The following is a 25510-nucleotide window of genomic DNA, read 5'->3' as shown; positions in this document are numbered from 1 at the left end:
CTCTGGGTGGAGTTAGCTCCAGTAACGAGATCCGAGTACGCGGGAACCCCTCGGGAATATATCAACCTTTTGGGACGGTACACGCCACAGCAGAACAGTTGAAACTCCGCACACAAATCGTTACATCTAAGACGCTAACATAGCAAAATGGTGCACCGTCGAGCCTGGCCATATGGTTTTGCCTCTTGTCCGGGCGTTCGCCAAACGGTCGTCTTGCTCGTTTCGCTGCCTTCCGATCCCGACAGTGCAACAACGTTTTAGGAGCGTGCTTTGCGTTGCCATAGCGTACCATCACTAACGCACACAAACACATACACACATTCAAAAGCCGACACGACAGTTTCGAAAGGTTTCCAAGCTACGGACCCGTTTTTGGAGTTGGGTTGGTTGGTTTCGTTGGACCTTGCACACCTTCTGCACCATTTGCCTTCTGCAGCCGTCTCAGCATCCAAGCATCTGATGTGTGCGTACGTATACGGATGGGAGTGTGTGTGTGTGTGCATGGTATGTTAAAATTACTTCACTTTGTCCGTGTGCAGCCGCGTAGCAGCGAGAGATGCAAACGCAACCCGAACAGGCCTGTTTTCGTGGACTAGAATCGCGCATAGAACACGGCGAAGCAATGTGCAACGGTTGTGCACGGGCTTAGGAGCGGAAAGCAAGGCCGGAGGCGACCGCCCAAAAGGCCGGTCTCTGATGTTAGTGTGCGGGGATGAAGGAAGGTGAAGTGAAGGGTAGCCGAGAGCGAGAGATCTTATAAAAGGCAAACGGTGCACACGGCGGTTTCCCCTGTCCCCATCCCACAATGCACGATTTATTCGCTGCGCTTTGTCTGCACTTTTTGCACTGCGGCCGCGTCCATTCGCCCCTGGAGAATTGCGAACAAATTCAGCGTTCGGTGAGCGCGAAAGACATGCACATGCAGGAGAAGGTGTGACGTGACGACTGACCCGCAAGCATGCCTTTAGATTGCCAAGCTGAACCGGGATAGGGAAGCACAAGATGGAAGTAGGAAACGACCGGCGCGCGTTGATTTGTTTCACTTTGTGCACAATTGAAGGTGGTGAGTGTTCATGTCTGCTGTCTGCACGATGAAGCACAAGCTAGGATCACCAGTCCAGGAAGTGATAAAGGGCGACAATGCTTTACCTGTGCAGAAGGTTGTGGAGTTTGCTCGGCAAAGGCAGAAGGTGTCCTTGAAGCAAATAATGTGAGTTTTATTCTATTAGTAGACGGTATCCTTGGTAAGTTCCACGGAGGGACCTTCTAGTTAAAGGAGTAGTGAAAACTCAAGTTTTTCACTTGAAGAAAATTTCTCTCAGAAATGTTGCAAGTTCGTGATGCGTTCAGCAGGCGATCTGTCAAAATGATAAGAATCTATCAAAATAGTTTAAACCATTTGGGGATGAATTTATCGGTCACGGTTCAGCTGCTGTCTACGATCTAGTCTTAAACGAATAATTGATGCCATCCAGCACTTAGTACCCGAACTCAACTTATGTAAAAAATAGTTAACTTTAGCATGCATAAAATGATACTCACAATGAAGTGGAAAAAAAAGAACCAAATTAAATCACGCAGGATGCTCACACTCTCCACGTATCCCCGGTTCCGAGTCGAATCGAATCAAAAAGCACGCGCGTTCCGGTACGTAATATGATATTTGCATACCATCCTAGATGGCTCGATGGCCGTTTCATTAAGTGTTATTCGGTCCCACACCGAATTGCACGATAAACCGTGAAACATTGTGTTCCTTTTTCGGACCTATACACCGTATGTTGCTGGGCGCGAAGTGATCTTATACGTTTTTCGCCCGCACAAACACACACACACACACACACACTTACAGGCAATGATGAAGCAGAATAGACACTCATCACGAAACAGCATCCATTGTCCCGACCCACGACCCATCAATTGCCGAACCGGTGTACCATCGTGTTGCAGTGCAGGCGAGCGCTGCCAGAAGGGGAAAAACGGGATTTCTTCCGTTTCAGGAAAGCTAGAGGTTCGTTTTCGGCAACCTTCCGGCGGAGGGGGGTTGCGCGGGAAGAGCCCAGGCAAACGGTAAGGTGAAACCCTCACGTACACTTCGTTTGACGGAAGATATGACAACCCTGGCAAGCATTAGAAGTAAGATCGCGCGTGAAGAAAACGGGGTTCGTCGCCATGCGCTCAAGTCTTTCGTTACGGTGCGCGTTTTGCTACGGAGTGAACGTTACAAGACGTTCGATATTGGGTCTCGTTTTTTTTTTCTCTCCTTGAATTTGTGTGTATGTGTGCATGTATTGGATAAAAAATAGACCAGAAGACGCTTGGTTGTAAATATTAAGAGGAGAGAGAGAGAGAGAGCAAAAAAAAAACTTTCCCAACAGAACGCGGTGACGCGATACAGCCGATCTTCGCAAACTTTAGTTACGCGTACAACTTACCGTACGTACTTCTTCCTAACGCAGCACGTAACGGTTCATACTTTCGTTCCGGGAGGTTTCAACCCTATTGTCATATCCTTACGCTTCTTGTACGACGAATAAGGCAACCCGAGGCACCCATATGAAAAAATAGCCAATTTACGGAAGCTAATCTTTACCGGCACGCAACCAGCGCTCATCCCCATGTGAAGGAACTAATCTTCGTCGGTGCAAAGAGCGCTACAAAATGAGCTCTTTTGCTAACGATTTGCCATGCCAGTTGATAACAAAACATGGATACCGATCCTCGGCTGACCTCGTTTTGCGGTACGCCGATGACCGTTTTAATCGTCACAGTTTAATGCAAAAATTTTAAGCGTCTTTAGTCGCAAGCAAAAAAGAAACCCAAACCTGACCGAATGGTGGAGAATATAGTATTTACCGTTCAATAAGGTACTTAATGGATGGCTTCATTACACCAACCATGATAAATTTTCTTACTAGCTATGCTCTTTTGAAGCAATTGTAATTAGTGAAGCTACAGTAGACACACATACACCTTCAATCAGGATCGTATTATATGACTACAACTGAAGTTGAAAAGATTATTAGCTGTGTTTTACACGGTAACAACAATATTCAGAATTAAAGTCTAAAGTTACATTTGATTTTTGCAAGGAAAATTCTATTTTCAGTGTAAAATCAAACAAAACCTATCCACAATCAGCAAACGCAATGGGGTTTCGCCGTTTGTCATTATTGCCCTTTTCGCTCGATGCATCAAAGCAAAGTGATACGATCAGCTAGTCCAGAAGGGGTGTGGGGGGGAGGGGGGAAGGGGTGAGGGAATATAAATAAAGACAGATAAAACGTCCCAACTGCATCGCATCTGTTTCCAGCACCACAGCAACGTCTGTGATTTATATCAAACCATCCGTTCCTTCCCATTGCCATTAAACCTGCCAAACGTTCCGCAATCTCGTCGACGAATTCGTGCCTGCTTCGAGGCCGTGAAAACACCTTCCCATTGAGTGGAAAAAGCGCATCGACCACGACAAAAAAAAACGGACTGGCGAAAACAATCATGATGAAGATGAACATCGCCCTTTTTTAAAAGCAAGTGAGAAACGAAACGGTGGAGTTAGGCGCTAATCGAAGCGATACGCGCAAAAGGATTGCAACCAGAGGCGCGAGACGAAATTTATGCACCGAAGAAAATCGATCTACTGATCTACGAGCAGAACACCACCACTCAAGGTGGAACCCATCCATCCCCAACCAACCCAAAGGGGTGGGGGGCAGGTGGAAAAAAGACAAAGCGGGCGGCAACGAAAGACAAGGGAACGCAAGATTAGCGCAACCAGTTTACCCACCCCGTGTGTTCGATGCAAAAAGGGTTTTCCTCGGCCGGAGAGCGATGATGATTTATTGGACGAAATTAAAGCGTTTCGAAAAGCTTTTCTTCTTTTCTGGTTGCTTTCGATGAAGCAACCAGGGAGACCAGTTCTATTCTGGGTAACCGAAAGCTAGACCGAAACTGGTGACGAGCCTACCAAAACGAGGGATGATTGCAAGGAAAGGGGAGGTTATCGTTGGTTCGTGATCGAATGGGACACGATTGGGATGATCTTTTCCCAAGGAAAAACGGAGCGAGAACGGGAAATGATGGATGACATCGGTTGTGAAAGCATGCTGCGCGTGCAAGAAAGATAAATCCTGGCACCACAACATATAATGGCCAAATGCGGGCGATTTGGTGGAGGAAGAGAAGTGGAGACAGTGGCCGAAGAAAATGGCAAGGTGTGAAATATTACCAACAATCACCGTCGTGCAAACGTAACAAAGGTGCAAAGAAGTTTTGGAACATGAAACTTCCAATGTGCTTTGATGAAAATATCACAAACACTCAGGACAAACAAGTGTAAACTAATTCAATGAAAATTTCCACATTTTTCCTCTCCATTACAAAACTGTCCTTGATTCTGAATTAGAATCAAAAAAACAGCAAATCAATGGCACCATTCCCGGTTAATTTTCCTAACAAAAGGTTAGCCGCCAGACGAGCGTTGAAGTCGCTAATAAAAGGTCGTGTTTTTCATGCTGTTTTTGCTGCTGTTGTCCTTCCTATGGTTATCATTCATGGACAAAAAAGTCTTTGCAGGGCTGCGACGTAACCGTCCCGCCATGAATCTGGGTTACCGGATCGAAGATCAACTCGTTTTTGTTTCCTTTAGGCCATTTCTTTTCTTATGGTTTCGCCGTTCATCCCGTGTAGCAAACCGAAGGGCGGCAGTGAAAAAGGGGAGTTTAGTTTTCTTTTACCGTTCTTTACTTGCACAGCAGAAAGATGGCAGAAGCAATGGAAGAATCTGCTCTTCTTGCAGCGGCGAATGAAATAAATTTTTTTCTCTTCCATAATGGAAATGTTGGCATCTCGTTTTTTTTTTTTTTTGCGGTAGTTGTTGTTGTGCAAGATGAACTAGAAATGAGGTTACCAAGGATGCAGTACCTGCAATTGAATTTCACTTTGAAGCTAGCAATAAAAAATCGTATCAAATTTTTGTTTATTTATTTATTTATTTGTTTTTATTTATAAAGGACGGCCAGGCCGTATTGCTGAATTTTTGTTTATACTCCAATTAAATAAATAAATTATATTTTTGTTTGTTGCATTATCTCGAAAATGTGATACTTAAAGCATATTAAATATGCCAGCCCCCCATTAAACCGCTCGGTCTATAATATGTCTGCCGATACAGGGAAAATGCCGATTAACGGTGACAAGCACATTTTCCAGCTTGCAATCGTACATTAGAAGCTGAGTTCAAAAGAAAACAAGCTCAAACGAAAATGTATCAAGTCACAGGGCGATTGCGACAACAGGCAGATCTAACTGTAATATCCTCTTCCCATCGCCGACCATGGCCGGTGTCTCCCACTCCACACATAAGCACACCAAACACAGCATGTGATGCTGGTGCTTTCGGTCTATCGAACGGAAGATGGGTAAACGAAGATGGATAGGCGATAAGGTCAGACCAACACAAAGCAGTGACCCATACGAATGGCAACCACCTAGAGATTCGTAGACTTTTCTGTGCAGCAGCTTTCAAGGGCAACAGTTCCCATGGAGAAGCGCGCAAATCGTGATGAAGATAGTGTGCGAAGAGAGATGTCAATTTGGAAATTAATTTTGTGATACTTTTAAAAGGAGGAAGTGCAAAATAGATGCTCGAACTAATCTAATTTATTATTTTCATTACAATTACAATTACATTGCCAATTCTATTTTGCTTTAAATACGGCAGTAGCATTATCAAAAGACTTATAAAAGTCAAATTAGAACGATAAAATAAACGAAACATTTATATGGAATAGTAAAATGATCCAAAAATGACAACAGGGATCAAATATCATAAATTTGATTTAATGTAGTAATTAAACAATATAACAAAAAATAAAACTTTAAACCGACTCTCCTTAAGCAGAACTATCTAACCAGACATAGAGAAGCATTAAGATTGTACTGTCGAAGAGAAAGAAAAAAAGGCAGAACCAATTTCATCACATAAAAAAACCTATCGGTAAATAGTATTAAAATCATGATGGTGGTAGAAAACTTCCTCAAACCTGCCCATGTTTTCAATATGCCAGGATGAAGCAATAGGTGAGCAATAGCTGCATGTCATCCTGGTTCAAATAAAATTATGTCGAACTTTAAAAAAGACATTAACAAACTTACAGATCGGAAATACAATTTCTTCATCCGTAGCGATCTAAACGCTCGCCACAAACTGTGGAACTGCTCTTCTGCCAATTCAGCACAGAAAAATCCTTTTTGACGAGTCTCAAAAAGGCCAATTTTCGATATGCCATCCAAATAAACCAACCTACATCCCAGCAGATGCAGCTCAAATGCCATCCACTCTGGATTTGACACTCACCAACTACCCACATTATTTTTCTCAACCTAAAACAAGCACAGCACTCACCTCAGACCACTTATCCGTTTCATTCTCAATTAAAAACACTTTTGCCAATTTACTCCCTGATTTCAAAATCTCAGATTATCGGATAGCCGATTGGGTTAAATTTAAGACCAACATTATTGATTCTCTTGACATATTCACGATACACTTAAGTGATATCCAATACCCCAGCCAAATTGATCTAATGATAAAAAATTAACCACAGCTATCACTAGAGCACACTGTGAGAAAACCTCACGAAGGTTCGTCTACGTTGTACAGTTTGTTTTCTTTCCCGAAAATGAAAAGAATTTGTGGTCGGTTGTGAAATAAATGCGTCTCGTTCCAATGTCCGTTTACTACTGTGTATTCAATTGTCATGAGTTCATTACATATTCATTTGTTAGTTCATTTCGTTATCCTTATTTATGCCTAAGAGTTCATTTCTTACCTATCTCTAACTCAGATCTAATTTCGAAATCGAAAGAATAAATTTGAAATGTTATTCAATCCCCAACACACACGTTAAAGCTAAACCAACTGTTGTCCCTGAAAAACTTTACGTTATTCTTCCCGACCATATAATATTAATGATAAAACAGAATAATAAATTTAGAAAAAAATGGCAGACACAGATTAGATTCCACATATCGGGACGCATCCTATCTGTTGAAAAAAAGAGTAGAACACCTAATGTCCGAAGAACGGAATAAAGCATGGGGTATTACATTTGAAAACATTAAACCACAACAAAACAACAATAATCGGCTTTGGAAACTAATAAGATCCATAAGAAATCAACAAGTAAACATACCCAGTTTGAAAAAAAAAAAATTCCATTCTACTCACAACTTCCGAAAAATGCGACGCTCTTAGAGATCACTTTGTAAATGCTCATAATTTAACCCACAACAGATTCGCAAGGACCGCACTCAACCGGAAAGCTACCGACCCATAAGTCTTCTGAATTGCCTAGGTAAACTTCTGGAAAAGCTTATTGGCTTCAGAATTCAATTGCATGTTGACAACAACAATATCATTCCTGATTTCCAGTTTGGGTTTCAACCTTCTCTCAGTACCACTCATCAGATTCACAGATTGAAAAACACCATTATCGATAGTAAGTTGCTTAACAAATCTAGAGGATTAGTGCTATTAGATAACGAAAAAGCTTTTGACTCTATATGGCACCAGGGTCTTCTCCACAAGTTAATCAAACTGCAACTTCCTGCTCATCTCATAAATCTAGTAAAATCATTTCTACACAATCGAAAAAATATTGTACATATCGGAAAATCTAAATCATTGCCCTATGTACCCGTGGCCGGTGTACCACAAGGTAGCGTATTGTCGCCTTTATTTTTTAATATTTAAATAGCTGTTATACCTAAAACACCAAACTGCAACAATTTCCTTTTTGCTGACGATTTTGCAATCTCATCTTCTGCAAAAAATCCTAAAGTAAATATTAAGCATTTAAACAAAGCTCTAGAAAAAGATGCCCAATACTGTACCCAATGGAAACTGAAAACAAATAGCTCAAAATCTGAAGCAATCTTTTTCATAAGGAAAATTTGTACGAGGAAACTAACACAGAGCGAACTGTTGATCAGTCATGGGAATATTCCTTGGAAAACAGACATAAAAGTCTTAGCTGTCTACTTTGACAAACGGATTACTTTTAAAACAAATATTGAAAATATTCTAGTAAGAACAAACAAATTGATCAAAAGTATGTACCCTTTTCTAAATTGCAGATCAAAATTGAATTTTAAAAACAAATTACTTGTATACAAGGCATTTTTCCGACCAGTACTAACGTATGCAGTCCCAGCATGGAAGAGCATAGCAATCTCACATCGTAAAAAATTACAAGTATTGCAGAACAAAATATTGAAAATGATAATAAACGTTCCTCCTTGCTTCAATATAAGAGAGCTTCACAGAATTACAAACACAGCTACAATTGAAGAAGTTATTCAAAAATTCTACCGGAACTATCACTAACAGCTGCCAAGCAAGTAATTTAATAACATTGATCCTGTTAGCAATTTAAACCATGCTGGCTTGAACTTAGGTTAATTTATCTTTTTTATTTATCCTTTATATTCGTTTTTATTTATCATAGTGTAAGGGTTAGATTAGATTTAAATTAAAATATTTGTTCGTGGGTTTTTTTGTGAATTTTTCCCATATTATTAATATAAAACCACAATCGAAAGCAAAAATAAAAAAACAGCAATCGCTAACAAGAAAGAGTCAGTGAGGAAAGCAAACGGTGCGAACTCATTGTTAATGAAAAAAAAATTTGTTAAACAGCGCTATAAATATTAAGTCCAAAATAAACTACCACTACTCATCACACAAAAATTCAGATACGCGTAATTATGCGTGAAAACTAAAACAAATTGAATATATCTGTAAAAATGTTTTATGCACTTATCGTACCACAGCTTGCTTAATGAAATGAGGCATCACTAGTCACAAGGCCGTAAAAAAAGAAATAAAAAAAGCTTTTTTTTATTCAAAGCAGTAGTGTTTATGGAATGTTGACCAAAACGAACATATTTTCAACAAGTAAAACCCACCAAGGAGAAAAACGAAGGCAAAGAACGTTTAAACAACAAGTTTAAAAAACAAACTAGATCAACAGATAAACCAAGAGATTGCAAAAAAAAACAAAATCCACCGGAACGGAAGTCTGCAAAACGAAAACAAAACCAGATCGCGACCAGCAAGCTCACTGCGAAGCGAATTTCATTTCCTTCTCCAGAACCGGATGCAACCCCGAGGTCAACCATAATGTGTTTTTCTTGTTTGGTTTTGTTTTACGTGTTTTTTGTATAATACTTCGCAGTGTGTCATAAAATGTCGATGCAATGTTTGTGAGTTTTCTCTCACTCAATTCTCGTACGCCGAGCGTTAGGCTTATAGAAAAATTTCGCGTCCCAATGTTATCTGTAAACATTCCGCAGCGGTTAAAAAAGCTTAACCGTAAAATCACATCTCAGCGCAAGCATTTCGAGGTGAACCGCAAAGGGCATTCCTTTTGGGCAAGCGAAAGGTGCAGCCGTGCAGCAGTGTGGCGATAAATTTCACGATAAACCATGCAGAGCAATGCCGCTTTCGGGTTGTTCCTTCTGTGCGCATTTTCTTTAGTGTGCAGGCCACACCTTGGAGATAACAGGCGCGTGGGACCGATGCCGAAACATGGGAAAGTTACAATCGATACCCCATTGCAACGTCAGCCCCAACGTCCATCTGCAACAGCAGCCTCTGTCGGGTAAGTTCTTGCCTTTGTTTCTCCTGCCCACTGCTGCACTTTCACTTTCACGCCATTTGCAAGAAAGTGTAAGCCGGGGGAAAGCGGAAAGTATGGAGCAACAGGGAGCGATTGCATAATGATGCAATGTCTCGTGTCAGGAGGGTAATAATAATGGTAATAACAATCACAAGCGAACACGGAAAAGAGGGCACACCGGGAGAGAATGAGAGTGAAAGATGAAGTCTGCAAAATTGGAAACAGGAAGTGAAATAATGCCACACCGCACTGCATGGGCCTTGTCCGCAAAAAAAAATGGTAAAATGGAACACAGTTTCCGACGTGCGAAGGGCGATTGGGAGATTTAGGGTGAGGGGAGGGAAAAAAAGGAAGTACAAATATAAAACAGCAGTTACTTTCACGCTGCGTGTTGCAAATGGAAAGAAAACTTTAGCTCAGTAATATGGTTACGCTTAAGTCAATTAATAATCATGTAGAAATCAATGCATCTGGATCTTTGGACGTTTGTTAAAGCTATGATAATAAGGATCCAAAAGAAATAACTCAGTGCTTAGAAAATTTCCAGTCTCAGTACTTAAATAATCCTCCGAAACATGGACTTTTTTTAAACTAATGACACCCTTGTAGACGGCACCGGTCTTCAAACGGTAGTACCGGATTTCAAATCTCATCCGGACCGTCTCCCCGAAAGTGGCAAGTCCGGTAAGCCATTAGATGGTCAACGTGACCAAGAAGGTCGTTAAACCAAGAGGTAGACATGAAACTGGAGAAGTAGTAGGCACAAGACGAAATACCGCGACTGCGTGATGGCGATGCATTCACCAGAAATAGTAGGATATTGAATTGAAAGACGAGTTAGATATAGAGCGATATCAAGGATTTCTGAAGAAGTTGAACCACCTTAACAACAGCATCTCTCATACGCCTCTGAGACATAGACTCTGTCCAAAACTTAGATCTTGTCCAAACTAAGATATTGCTAACAATTGTTAGTACGAGAAGATTCTCCAAGGAGCCATCTCCAAGGGCTCTCGCCATCTCTATAAGCTGATGAACGAATTAGACATATCTGCCAACGGTGGGCTGGTTATATCATGAGAGTGACACTAGACCAGTGATGGATTTAGTCCCTTGGAGGCTCTAAGCGAAGTGAAATCATCTTTTCAGTCCATAGACTTCAACGGAGGAGATGTGATGGACCCATGCTAGCATGATGTAGCCATGCCCTACCTTTTACAAAAAAGAATCCTCAATTATTAACACCTACTCTCAAATAGGCTCACCATGCTAAAAATCTGAACAACCTTAACCCTGCAAGCAAGGCTTGCCCGTACGAATGTAAATAATTTAAACCGAATTCGCTAGCCAAGAATCAAAACAAATTGGATACAGTTGTTGTCAAACAACACGCCACGCTAACCATCCTACCTTTACCTTCAACCCGCGTAGGTGCGTCCACGCAGTTTGTTTAACAATCGCGATTTACTTAAATAAACACAACACATGCGTTTTCTCAACACATACACACCGGTGCTGACTTGCAAACGGCAAGAAACGTGCTCACTTATTCGTAACGGATTTACCAGCTAGCTTTGTTAGTAAAAACTCATCAACACCGAATGCATTAAATGCACGTATCCATCTTTGCTACGCTGTTCGTGCGGGAATGCTTCCCACCCGCAACCCTGAACTGATCAAAAAAATGGAAAATTCGGGTATATGTCGAAATAAAAACAAAAATGGAAACGACACTGCTGCCCAGGTGTAAACACCGGCGGAAATGGTCAGTGTTTTTCGGGAGTAAACATTGCGAGGTTGTTTGCAAAACGGTTTACTTAAATTATTTTTTGTTTGTTTGAATTATGCACTACATTTTGAAGAGCTTTAGCTTCGCAATAACTCTGGCAGTTTGACCACTGTTAGCAAACCTAGCGAAGATTCTATTCTTTGCTTTGCTATCTAGCTTCACTTGGGGCATGGGTTCTAAGGTGTGGTTATTTAGTAGCTTCATATTTGAAGCTTTTTTGCGGAGTTTGACATATAAAAAAATATAAATAAACTATCTTTTGGTGTTATGACTTTAGAACGAAATCTTCGCTACCGAATTAGAATCATTGCCCACCAAATGGAATTACCTTTTCAACTGTAAATACGAGCTCTGTGTGTGACCCACCTTCTTAGCGAATCGGCTCGCTGTGCATGGCCACGTTCGCGACCGCGGTGGAAATTGCCAGCAGCACTCCATGTTAGTCTATCGCTTTTCTGTTTGATTGAAGCCAGCAAACGGCAACTGTTTGATTGAGTGATGCAGCCGGAAGAAAAGGATAGCTGAGCGAACAGATTCTCGTACCGACCGCTTTTGATTGTTGAGATACTGGTATGGACCCAGAAATGTTTGCTTCAACGCAAACAAAAAGGAAGCTCATGGGCCAACGCTCAAGTCCGAAGGAACATTTTACGAAACAAAACTACGGTCCTGATGAAACTTAACAAAGTAAGGATAGCTAGAAAGCACTTTTAAAAAAATCACTGCTTGTCTTACTTTTTGATGTCACGAAGAAAATGTCTGCAAAAAGATGAAGAAAAAAAAACTGCATTAGTCATGTGATAATAGGAAAAAATTTTGAATATAAAAGTTTCAAAAAGTCTCCCAAATACATATAATTCCAAACGTAAATTCCAGTAAAACCTAATTTGTTTCATTTTGCCTTTTACGCATTAAAATCTCATAAAACTTTCGGAAATAAACATAATCAGCTATCTTAGACGTCCACGATATTTCTTCTGGTTTCGTGGAATCGTACTATGAATAGTTTTTCCACACACAAGCACAAACACACACCACGTCAAGCTTTCACTCAAGCCGGCCGGCTTTTCCGTCCTAAGGGGTCGTTGTCTTTCGCCTAACGAGGAAAATTCTACCAAAAACGAATAACACTACATAGCCGATACCTGCAGCCCAAACACAATATTCTAATTCTATCGCACCACGGAACCGTCACAAACTCTGCACATTAACCGCACCAGAAAACGGGGAGAGGGTTTTCTTCTTGCCGTCGGGTTTTCTCACCTCTACGTTCGGCACCCGCAATCCAAGCTGAATATTCATATTTGATGTTTGATTTTTGCCCAAAAATGACCGCACTCTGACCGGTAGCAATGGAGGTGTGTTTGTGTTTGGTGATACAGGTGGAAAAGTGAGTCCTTTTTCAGCTTGACTCACGTTTTTGCCTTAACCTAACGCTAAGAGCACACTCAAACGACACCAGGGAAGGCCACAGCACGAAATAACGACACAAATGACGTAGGGGGAAAGTTCAGTGGTCTAGATTTTCGTTCGTTCGATGAGTAGTCCAAGCGGGGAGAAGTGTAAATCCGTATACTGTGGAGCACATACTGACTAATTCATGCGGAAAACAAATCAAAAAGCTTGAAAAATAATTTATTTTTTCAGTGAAGTCGCCAAATTGAAGCATCAGCAAATAATGTTAGAACTCTGACACAACTTCATTACTGGGATTTTATCCCATGACACCAATCAAGTTAAGATAATGTTCGATTAAGTATCTTAAATTTTCAATATCTAGTTTCAAGAGGTACTTCAAAAATTTAAAACACGTATTGACGTACAATGAAGACCGTAAGAACAGCCCGACAAACGAATGCAACCGGTGATTCACAATGACTAAGGACTGATTTCACCATCGGGAAAACCCAAGCCCGCATTACAAACTCGGAAACACGAAGAAGTATCATCAGCTCTGCTTTGTTTTCATTAATTCGCTTTCATTAGGTCCTGTAACGTAAGCGTGCTGATTCTCGTGTCTGCATGTATGCCATGTAATTGACACTTTAACCAGCAGTATTCCTGTGCTGTACCTCTTTACTCATCTCTTCAAAACCTCAAACGAAGCCGACCGAATTTCTGTTTGGTAGTGGCTTTAGGTTTCAGGTATAATCTTCTTCACTAAAACTTCGCCGCCATTTTTTGTTTTGTTTTTGACTTCTTTGCAGTACAAGTACAAGTAGGCTGATTGTGGAGCTCCAAACCCTAACTCCTCTACTGCAAACGAAAATGGCACGAATAAAAAACAGGACAAAGCTGTATGCCGTGTCATATCAAATTAGTAGCTTCTTCTAAGTAGCAAGTCCTTGCTGCCTAACTTCGGCTACATATCAACGTTTAAGGCACCTTATGCTTGCAGGACGAAAATAGAACCGCACGTCAGTGTATAAGCACACGTAACCCATACATTTCGGTACCGTTTCGATGTGGTCAAGCACAAGCAACGCCACACCACAAGCATCCCTCCAGCAATGTCACGTGTAATCTTCGCATACCCACAAAAATCGTAAGCCCTGCCAGAACTGCTGGTCCCAATAAAAGGCACAGTCGGCAAGTGTTGATTGTTATGATTGTTTGTGGATGATTTCGTTGAACTTTGACCCAATTACACCGTCCAAGAAGCTCTGCAGAAGACTCTGTTCACTACCTTTGTGCCTGCGTCAGCGAACAACCGGAGTGTACTTACACTGTTTCTTTTCGACATCATGAGGCTTTAATGAAAAACAAAAAAGTTTTTATTTCGTTCTCTACTTTGGGGTCACTTATTATGCCACCCGCACAAACACACACGCGGGTGTTGGAACGATACAAAATACGCTACCTTTTCTCGGTGTACGTAGCGTCTGTTGGCAAATGAAACAGAGACGCCGGCCGGTAATCATAGTACGTAACCTAAGTCGGTGTTTTTTTTTGTAAGAGGTGTTTGATTTTAATCAGTCACTCAACCGAACCATACCGGCGTAGGAATAATGCTCTGATATTGAAAAAACTCGAACCCAGGTATAGTGCGTGCCATATTCTTAGATGTGTGTGTAAGAATGCTGCACTAACAAGTAGTTGACATATACAAATATTAAAGGCATGCGTCTGGTTGTGCACCAGAAGAAAATCGTGTACAATATTTTTACATTTGTGTGAAGGTAGATAACTTCAAAAAGCAATCATGAAACAGATACTGTTTCACTTTAAATATCTTCAACTTCTTGGAGTCTACTACCACCATAGGTCTAGAATTTTAACTTTTCTGACTTCCTTGATTAGGCTCCCGTGCACTATACGATTCTTTGATGACGAAACTCACCCGTCCCATTACAAATAGCTCCCATAAAATAGATTCGCAAGCCTTTTTGTACCTAGACTGTACGAATCTTTCGCACTGCTTTGATTTGCTTGGCTTTACCTTTTTCCAGCCTACAGAGACCAGAATTCGTTACTTTAAGCCTAAATAAAATGCGCAAGCGAAGATATTACGCTTTTATCATCAAGTGTGCATTGAAGTTGGCGGCAGTTGTCAAGAGATTTTCGCAAAAGATTAGTATTGTCCACTAGAATTGGATAACCTTTTGTACTCGAAAAAGATTCGTCAACTCCGCTCGCATGTGCTAATAAATAGAAAAAGAGGTTCGCTTGTCAGACACAACTCCAGCAGGAATTGTCTAGTTTCTCTTCTTCTTGGCTTAACGATCTCTAAGGTCATACCGGCCATCTAATGGCTTACTAGACTTGCTGATACCTCGTAGTTGGATAGTCAGTCCTCACTACGAGGGGACGGTCCGTATGGGATTTGAACCCCGGTCCTGCCGTTTGAAGACAGGCGCCGCAGTCGCCTATACCACCGGGATTTGTCTAGTTTACCGGGCCCAGATTTGTCTAGTTTACATGAGTCTATTTGATTAAACCGGTAGCTCGATTGTCTGCGGACTTACTTGTGAAGCATCTGCCTCGATGGGAATTGATATCGGTCGCGTCGTGTTCAATTCAAAAGTGCTAAGCGCTATGATCAAGCGATACACATTCTTAAAGTTGTTGTCAGAGCTCGTCAACACGAAAGCTTTTTCTTTCGCATAGCAACGCAACGTTAAGTTTCCTGCAGTAGAGCTTAAACACTAGTAGATAATGGCGCGTATCAATGAATTTTCAAACCGTAGCTGGCTAAATGTATGGATTTGAGGAGTCAAAATTGTTATAAAAACCATATTTGCGAAAAATATTTATGCTTGACACAATTTGATTCAACATTTTTTATAAGAACTTTTATTTAGATATGTATGCTTGGATACAAAATCGTGGTGAGCATCGAGAAAGTAGTTTTCTAGAAGAGTTTTGCAAGATTGGAACTTCGAAGAGGTGTCAAAATCACAAAATACGGTACAATAAGCTCTCGTGTGGACGAGCCCTTAGAATTCTTACATTAGTCGGACAGGGTGTCTTACCAAAAGGGTTCAAGTGCCATTTTCTTAGGCTCCTGAAGCTACTTTTATGTTCGACGTCTGGGACCTTAAAGTTACTTGTAGCTTGTGGATAGAAATAAAATTCATTTTTCTGCTGTTTTCCAATTCCGAATCATTTCCATAGTAAAATTTAGCTTTTCGCTATCTATCATTCGTAATGTTAGTCTTGTTCCCCTTCCTCTACCTCGTCCTCTTCTATCTCTTAGTCCAGCACGTTCGCACGTATAAAACTACACGATTTTTCTTTAGAATGAGCGTTTGCCCTTTTTCCGGAAATAAACTAAACGCATAACACCCACCCACTCAAGACACAAACACATTGCACCATTCTGCATCTTGCCGTCCAAAGGTCTGTACCATATTCCTTATTCACTCGACATGGTTCCAATATTCCACTTCCACTCCAATATGGTTCGTTTTAATTTTGTGGTTCGTAATGCTGGTTAGTATCCGTGGGATCCCGCAGTATGGGAGGGGTTGGGGGGGGGGGGGGAGGGGAACTATACCGGAAGCTGAAAACCGGAAACACACACACTCGACACAACAATCGGTTCGGTACAAATTCTCCCTCACTATTGTCGCTTGTCGTACTGAACAACCCCAACGAACGCACACAGAACTAAGGTAAGGCTCACCTTTACGGACGCACCACGTTGATTAAAGGCACCGCTAGCAACTTTGGAAGAATGGTAGAAGGTGATACAGAGTACCCGGTCACGACCCTCCAGAACCGTTGGTCAACTTGCTTTTGATTTAAGATTTGATACGGTTCACGCGATCGTTTCGTTAGTCGGTGACGTTCTTTCACCTTTCGGAGCCTGCTATCGACGTTCAGACGGACGAATCCAGGCGCGATCCACTAGAATGACGTCTACGAATAGAACGCTCGGACGAGCTGGCGACTTTTTTTTACGTCTGAGCACCTAGCTCCACTTTTTTTGTTTTTGTTTTACAATTTGCTAACACTTTTCTTCCAATTAGTTATAACTCTTTTTACTGTTAAACAGTAATCTCCCGATTTTGGGGGGAATTTATTTTTTTCGGCTTGACACTACATCACCACGCTGCATAGCATTTTCAAAAACTGATCTTCGGACATAAGATGATCCACTATTTTATTCTGGGTGTTAATTGAATGCGCTAGTAGAAGCATTCCAACCGCAGTGTTGATTGAATTAACGACATTCCTAAACTCCCTCAACTTCTTCCGCCATATAAGCACACACAGTCGCACAATCCACCGAACACACGTTGAAAGTGGAGCATGTCCACATCTGCAACACTCCTCACTCTCGTCACACGTCACAGAAATAGAGCGCGTAACGTTCACTCACGCTGCAAACGCGACATTCAGGCGTCCAGTCGGTACGCCGTCCGAGGCTCGTCTAAACGGTGCTCAGTACCGGTCAGTTGGTTTTTGTATCTGAACCAAACACTCCAACATGCTACCCTCTATTACCATATATTTTGCTCTGCGATCCCCTTGAGTGCCTCTGCTCAGCGTTGGACCTTCGCGCTTCTCCCCTACACATACCTTCACACGTAACCTCCGCGTTTCGATAAGAAAACGATTCGCAGGGTTAGGAAAGCTTCACCACGCAAATGGGCAAAACTGTCCACCATCTCTGCCCTGTTTTACAAAGGCATAGAGCGGTCGCAAAACAGGTAGCAGCATTCGTTTGTGGGACACCTTGTGGGCCATCACTTTCGCTCCCGAAGTCTGTCGGAGTAGAAGGTCCTGCTGACGAAAGGACTCGTGCTCGATGTCTCGGTCTTTCCGGATGCTCCACTTTCCCTTGCATGACCGGTAGTTGGAAAAGGGAAGCAAACACCGCCGCTGTGCGATGGGAAGTACAAAGCAGCCATGGCAACCGCACTGACCACAACGAATAAGGACATCGGTCAGTGTATCGGTAGCCGGTACCGAACACAAACACTTCACCCGAAGCAACCGATTAATAGTATTGGGCAGGTATTACAGGGCAAATGCAGTTCGAATGGAGCATTAGGTTCGCTTAAAAGTTTTGTGAAATTTTTATTATTTCAATTTCAATTTTTATTAGTTCGAAAACCTTTCGATGCTTTGCTCTTCCAATGCCTTAATTCAGCTCATCCTAAGTAGCCAAATTGTTGGTAATGTTTATGGCAACATTAGAATTCAGTAAACTTGTGAATTTATTTTAATTTACATCATGTGATCTTACATTCAGTTAATATGACTTGGTGATCATAATGTAACGAAATTATCTTCCAATTCTTTATTTATCATTCCTTTAGCATAGCCTTCTTCTTCTTCTTCTTCTTCTTCTTCTTCTTCTTCATCTTAACGACCTCTAAGGTCATGCCGGCCATCGAAATGGCTTTCCAGACTGCCGATACCACGTAGTTGTTAGTCAATTCTCACTACGAAGGGACGACCCAGATGGGATTTGAACCCCGGTCCTGCCGTTTGAAGACTGGCGCCGCTGTCGCCGCTAGGACAGCCTATTGGCCTGGAATATTTCTACAGTTCATTTATTTAATTATTAACTAAAATTACTTTAAAAAAATACAGCGACGAGCCGATAAAATTAATAATAAAAATATAAACTATTTGCGTTTTAACTTTAAAGAACATAAATAAATCTATTGTGAACTGTGAATCTAATGTGTGGAATGCGAACTTTCGTTCTCAGCAAAATAATGGAAATTTCTTGCTTTCGTAAATACGTTTCAATAAGGCTTGAACTAGCGCTCCATCACGCAAAAGTAGATCTAGATAATTCTATTTAAGCTATACCACAATAGCTAGCGATCTAATAAATCATTATATCGAATACGCTGCCTAAATTACTCTTCTTCTTGGCTTAACGACCTTGTAGGTTACGGTGGCCTTCGAATGGAATACGAGACTTATTGATACCGCGTAGTTAGATAGTCATTCCTCACTACGGGGGAACGGTCCGGATGGGATTTGAATCCCGATGCTACCGTTTGAAGAGCAACTCCTCTGTCGACTAGACTACCGGACCCTCCCCGGTTTGACTTGCAACTAACTAACCGAAAATAAAATAAAATACTTTGTGGAGAGGAATTTTTCGACGCACTCAATAAATTTACCATAAAATTTGCACTTATTGACAACACCAACAAACCAGCCCGTGTGCGTACGCGGGGCGACTGAAGATATGCAAGAAAAAAACAAACACATTCCTATACGTAAATTGATTTGATTAGCTTCTCAAAGAGACCTTAACCGGATTATCCTCATTCATACGGCGACTAGCTTCGGTTTGACGGTCAGCGAAAGATTTAGCTTACATTTTTACAGCGTTTTAACGCGTACCATAATGTGCTCGTAAAACGTTCTGCTTTATCTCAGGCAAATGTACGCCATTCCGCCGGGAACAGCTAATACCCGAATGATGCCAGATTATCGCCCGGCGGGACAGGGATTATTTGCGCAAAGCAAATAAAAAGAAGCTGAGGAAGATTTGTTTTAACGCAAACGTATCAAACATCACACTAATTCGCTTTTATGGATCAATTAACGGAAAAGTATGCATTTCTTAAGCTATCAGTGTAGTGGGCGATTGGTTTTTTTTTTTGGTTTTTTTGCGTATTGGACATATCACGTAGAGTATTAGATCTGCCGAAAAACATCGTTGCCATTTTACAGCAATAAAATGAACCAATTAGATAGCCAGCGCTATAAACCTCTTTCAATAGCGAGAGGTCCTCGAGATAGCAGGATAGGTAGGAACAAAAAGGTATCGAAAATCTTTCCCAACAACAAACTCAAACAAATTGATAAAATGAAATCAAATACGGTGAAGCGTGGTGCTGGTGACACGCAACGTTTACAGCGCTTCTTATAAACGGTTTGTGTGCTCGTCTTCGTATTCCCCTATGAAAAATAACAAAAATAGAAGCTTCCAACAGCACTTGAAATGAAAAAGATACCTTCACTGTCACGTGTTGACAGATAATAAGGATTAATGCGCGGGGGGGGGGGGGGGGATGAAATGAATGCGATTGCAGGGTATAACAACATGTATAGAAAGTGACTGACTATCCAGCTAAGGGTGAAGCAAGTTAGGAAAACTAAAAATGGTAAGACCCTTCGACGTTGTAATTCTGTAGTCTTCTTTTAAGTTCTGTCGCACATAGCACACCATTTAATGATTGAATACTATAATAAATCTAAAAGGCCCTGCTTTTATATTGGCGGATTACGCATATGTATAATATATAAACTATTTAACACGTTTCATTGTTAATAATAATCCAATGTTGCTAAACCCTGGCCCATAATGTTAGCATGTTAAATCGACTAAGCGATACAACGTACAACCAATGTCACTACCACATCGTCCCATCCACACTATCGCCATGCTTTCCCTCTCAGGCACTAGACACAGTGGACATACCTGGACACTGGTGCGTGTCCTTCACAGCTAACGCGTACCAATACATCACGCGACGCGTCAAACAGACAATCACTCATACTCCTGCTCGCAGACCACACGACCGTAGCCCTTTCCGGGGCCCCCCTTTTTTCCGAACAGGTTGATTACTATCTAGCAGTAGGCCAATGTCAGGACACAGGAAACGGATAAATGCGCGCGAAAAAGAGGTTTCAGGTAGAATGGGAAAGAATCGGTGTGGTCGAGAGTACAGGTACCATACCAATCGGGCGATTATGATGGGCGAGATAAGGCTCAATTCACGCTCAATCGTCCTTGAAAAGGCCATCCCACTGGAACCGTTTTCTAACACAATCGAACACGCAAAGGGAATCAGGTTTTTGTTTTTTTGTTGTATTCCAAAATTGACCTCAGAAACAACTACCACACTTATCCATCGTATCAGTTTTCGTTCCCATTTTTGCAGATAGTGGATGGGTAGAAGAGCAAAACAAACACTTCCATCATAAGTGTGTTAATTTGTAACCGGAAGTAGAATAAATCGAACCGGCACCAGCTAAGAGCAGTCATCGTTTGTCCACCTGGATAAAGGGGATTTCCAATGAAGGTGAAAATTGTACGCTCCAATTTTCTGTCAAAATAACTCTATCCCGCATGGTGTAGCTTAAGTGTTGACTGTCCGCTTACGACCCGCTTCATAGTGCTCTCTACTGTAAGTAAGTCAAGGTGGTTTCAGCTAACTTAAATTGCTGTTCCAAATAAACTCTTGGATAGTGCTAAAGATATATACACGAGGGACAAGTATTCGACAGGGGAAGGAAAAACCTTCTCTCCTCGCCCAGATTCTATCGCTGGTAAACTGCTAATGGATTTTTGACGTCGTTTTTCCAAAAACATTCCAAAACCACCAAAAAGTCACATTAAAACAGCAGTACTGACCACCTGGCAGGGATTGAAGAACTCGGAACAAAATGGTAGTCATTAGTCATAAAAATTATCACTGCCATGTCGAGGGGGTTATTTTTTTTAAGTACAGGGACGTTCGTGGTCTACTTCTTCGGGAGCATGTGGTTCTGATACTAGGAGGCTAGCAGAGATGGCTGGCGACGATCACCAAGGTTTTGGCTTATCGGCAGACCTACCTGGTAGGAATAGAACAGGATCTAAGGAGGAAACGAATAGCTCAGATCATTCCGATTTCACTTTCCATTTCATTTGGTCTTTTTCTATTGGTTGAACCTTCCTGGTTGTTTTTTAGCTATTTTTTTATAATGCTTTAATGCTGTGTCTGCATTAAAATCAAAATGGTCCCGCTAAAAATTTGAATCCTCGTGACATTGTCGTAATATGGTCGTTACATCCGAAGCGTTTGTTTCTGAAGTAAAGTCAAGAGGAGATTCTATTTTTATTAACGTTGAGTCGTTATAATATCTCTAGAGAATATTTTTACAAAATACATCCGCCATGAACAGAGTTGGACATCAGTTTCAGTCACATCTTCTTCAGTCAAAAAGTATCACCAAAATCCTAGTAATAAATGACATTACCGGTATGCGGCTAATGAGTTGCTACAATGTAAACGGCTAATCGCACTGAAAGCTTTCACTGGATCGTTTGGAATTATTTTTTCCCATGAAATTGCATATGGACACCAGATAGCAATACAAAACACCGATATAAACCTAACAAACGATCATTTATTATCAAAAATTTAACGTCCCGAAGCTCAAACGATACATCGTTAACAAATGACAGAAACAAAATGGTTCCAAAATTTTTCCCTGAGGTAGAACTGGCTATTACATCTATAAACACACAGTAAGCCGCCCTTTATCCTTGCTACTTGTACTATATTTGAACTATATTTGTGGATGCTATTAGATTTCCTTTTGTTTCGTAATTACAGACAAGCCGTATTCCTAGCTATTAGATTTATTCTTCTTCTGGGCTTAACGACCTACTAGGTTAGGTCGGCCATCGAATGACTTACTAGAATTGCCGATACCACGTAGTTGAATAGTCAGTCCTCACTACGGGGGGACGGTCCGGATGGGATTTGGACCCCCGGCGCCGCTGTCGCCTTACCACCGAGCCTTACCTATTAGATTTGTTTCATTTAGTTATTTATACTTTATTTTTCATTAGGGTTTCTATCTTTTTCTGTTTTTTTATTCTACTTTTTAACTTTTGTAGGCTTTACTTATAAACTCTTACAAAATTTCATTGTGTTTTTATGTATTCATTAAAAATTGTTAATAACTTTATTAAAGAATGCTTTAGATTCTAAATAGAAATGTATGGAAATACAATAATTTCAATCTACAAACATCTTTGAAGCACCTAAAACAATAAATAGACATCGCAAATCAGCGACTCTTTTTAACCTTTACTGTTACGAATAAAAAGATAAAGATAAACACGCACAACCCAATCGCTACCATTGGGACATTTTGTTCGTTCAAAGTGTTAGCTTGGCTATCCCAATGCACAATGCTCACCTCTACCAAACTAATCGTAAATTCCTCAGACCGATAGTGCACATGGGCAAACGGTCAACATTATAAAGACCCTCAAAACACATCGATTAAAAATTCCTCCGACCCGGTTTCAAGCCCAACAGCACAACGCCGACCTGCAGCTGGACTACACACGAATGTTGAGAAAGGACAAACATGAGGTGGAAAACATTCGGAGGACCTCATAAGATTATCAACCGGCCATTACTTAAAAAAAGAATCTAAGGCAAACACACTGCCAAAGCTAACCCCTGATTTCATCAGGGTCGAAAACGAAAAGAAGAGGGTAGCCATTAAAAATAACACTCCAGCTCCAGTGAATGGCGACCTTGAGCTAGAAATATAGCATTCGACACAGGATCTTAAGGATATACAGTCGCGTTAGAAACGGTTCCGAAATCAACGGTCGTGTGCTGTTTTCTTTCCGTTCAGGGACACCCGCGAAAGATAATGAACGGACCACATTTCCACCCACTTTCCAGGCGAATGGTAAGACGTGCACGATATTATCAGAATGTTTGTGTTGCTCCCGTGTCGCGAGCGTTCATAAAACAAGCAAACACCTTGCCTGAAGATGGGAATCTAGCCATTTTAGTGCTGTCAACCGGATGTAGGCAACGATTGGCACACTTCCAAAACAAATAGATAGAACTTGATAAGTGGGCAAGGATGACTCCAGAAACTGGACCGCTAAAGACGGTCAAGGATTCTGAATATAAGAAAATTATGCCTCAAGATGGTGGATAAACCAACACTGCATGAATCATTAAGAGTTTGTAAGAAATGTTCCCCTATGTGCGCGCATGTGTCGAAATGTCAATCCTACGCAATTCAATTAAGTCATCATCCATGCAGTCCCCCTACACATCGCTTCCAGCTTCCGAAACGCACTAATGAGTGCAAAAAGCAAGAGCGAGCACGGGACAGGAAAATCAAAATTAGTGAACGGACTGTTTCGTTTCGCTTCTTGTTCATTAGGCTTGCCAGTTTCTCTGCCCGTGCAGCCTCATAGAGCTGTAAATGTAAATTACCATTAAATTGGCTTTAAATCGGCGATTTTTGCACTGATCGCAGGTAGGCAGCGAACCCATTAAGCAGCTTTTCGAGTCGGCTTACAAAAAAAAAAAATTGCGGCTGTAGATCGCGGTAGCGGCACGGTCGTTAGAAAGGAAATCTTGCGATAAAGGGATCCCCGTTTTCTACATTTCAAAATCAAACCTGGCGCCATCTCCCCCAGCTCGGCTGCGTATCGCCAAGACACAAATCGCGGATATCATCTTCCTTTTTTTAAAAAACATTTCAACAGTGTCATCGTGCCTTGATCCAGCTTAGTCGCGGTAATCGATTGGTACAATCGGATTGCTGCGCTTTTAAGCCCCTCCCATCCATCCCCCCCTCCCCACTCCCTTTAGCGAAACGGGCCAGCAGCGAGGGTTATGCGAGAGTGCACTTAGAGCGAAATAAATAATTACCACTGGCGGTTGAAATGATCGCACCCCGTCAACAAAAGGGCGAAGGGAAACAAGGTCTACAATATATGGGCAGAAAAACTGAAACACTGGAATGAAATAGACGAACGATAACCGAATGAAGATTTCCGAGTAGCTACTACGTAACTTCATTGATGATACTCTAAAGACTGTCATTGGTTTATTTGTCTTTTTATCTGCCTTCAAATGCGTTTCACTAATACTTTCGTAATGATACAAACACAAATAACAGCAAGAACGAATAAAATACTGCCTACAGGTGCACTGGTAACTTGCCGAATGTTGGGTGTCATTGGCGTCCAATTATATCGGAGCCGGAGTTGTTTATACGAAGGTACCAGTTGCTAGACTCTAATCCTACTATACGTACTGGTTTCAAAACCAAATCTAAAAGTTTTATCCAAATTCTGTGACAAAATACATCTTCGATATGGCAGTTTTTCAACAGTTCATTTGCATTGTCATATTTTTAAATATTTGTAAAAGATCAACCATTCAAACAGCCCAAATCAATGCAACTACTCTTTTTTATTGTATTGAAACACAGTGTGAAATTTACAACTAAAAGTCCATGTTAATTTTTGGTGCCTCAAAGGCCGAAATGGGCTACATCAGTCTACACACTTCTTCTTCTTCTTCTTCTTCTTCTTGGCCTGCTCAGGATTGAGCACGTCGCGTCGACAGGGTCATGTCTACAATCAGTTTCCAGGAAACTCGGTCTAGGGCTGCATTCCTCCATCCGCAGCTGTATCCGATCTCCGACAGGTTAGACTCCACTTGATCCAGCCAACGAACTCGCTGTGCTCCTCTACACCTCGTGCCGAACAGGTCGCTGTAGAGCACCTTCTTGGTGGGGCATGAGTGCTCAATACGTGCCCCAGCCAACGTATCCTTCCGGCTTTGACTACCGTCAGGATATCAGCACCGCCAAACAGCTCAGCTAGCTCGTGGTTCATTCTCCTTCGCCACACGCCCTGCTCGCACACACCGACAAAGATAGTCCTTAGCACCCGCCGTTCGAAAATGGCGAGTGCATTGGCGTTCTCCGTCAGCAAAGTTCAAGACTCGTACCCGTAGAGGACTACCGGACGTATCAAGGTGCGGTAAATCGTACATTTCGTGTGTTGTTGGAGTCT

Source organism: Anopheles maculipalpis, chromosome X, assembly GCF_943734695.1.
Source record: "Anopheles maculipalpis chromosome X, idAnoMacuDA_375_x, whole genome shotgun sequence".
NCBI lineage: Eukaryota > Metazoa > Arthropoda > Insecta > Diptera > Culicidae > Anopheles > Anopheles maculipalpis.
Note: the sequence above shows the minus strand (reverse complement) of the source record.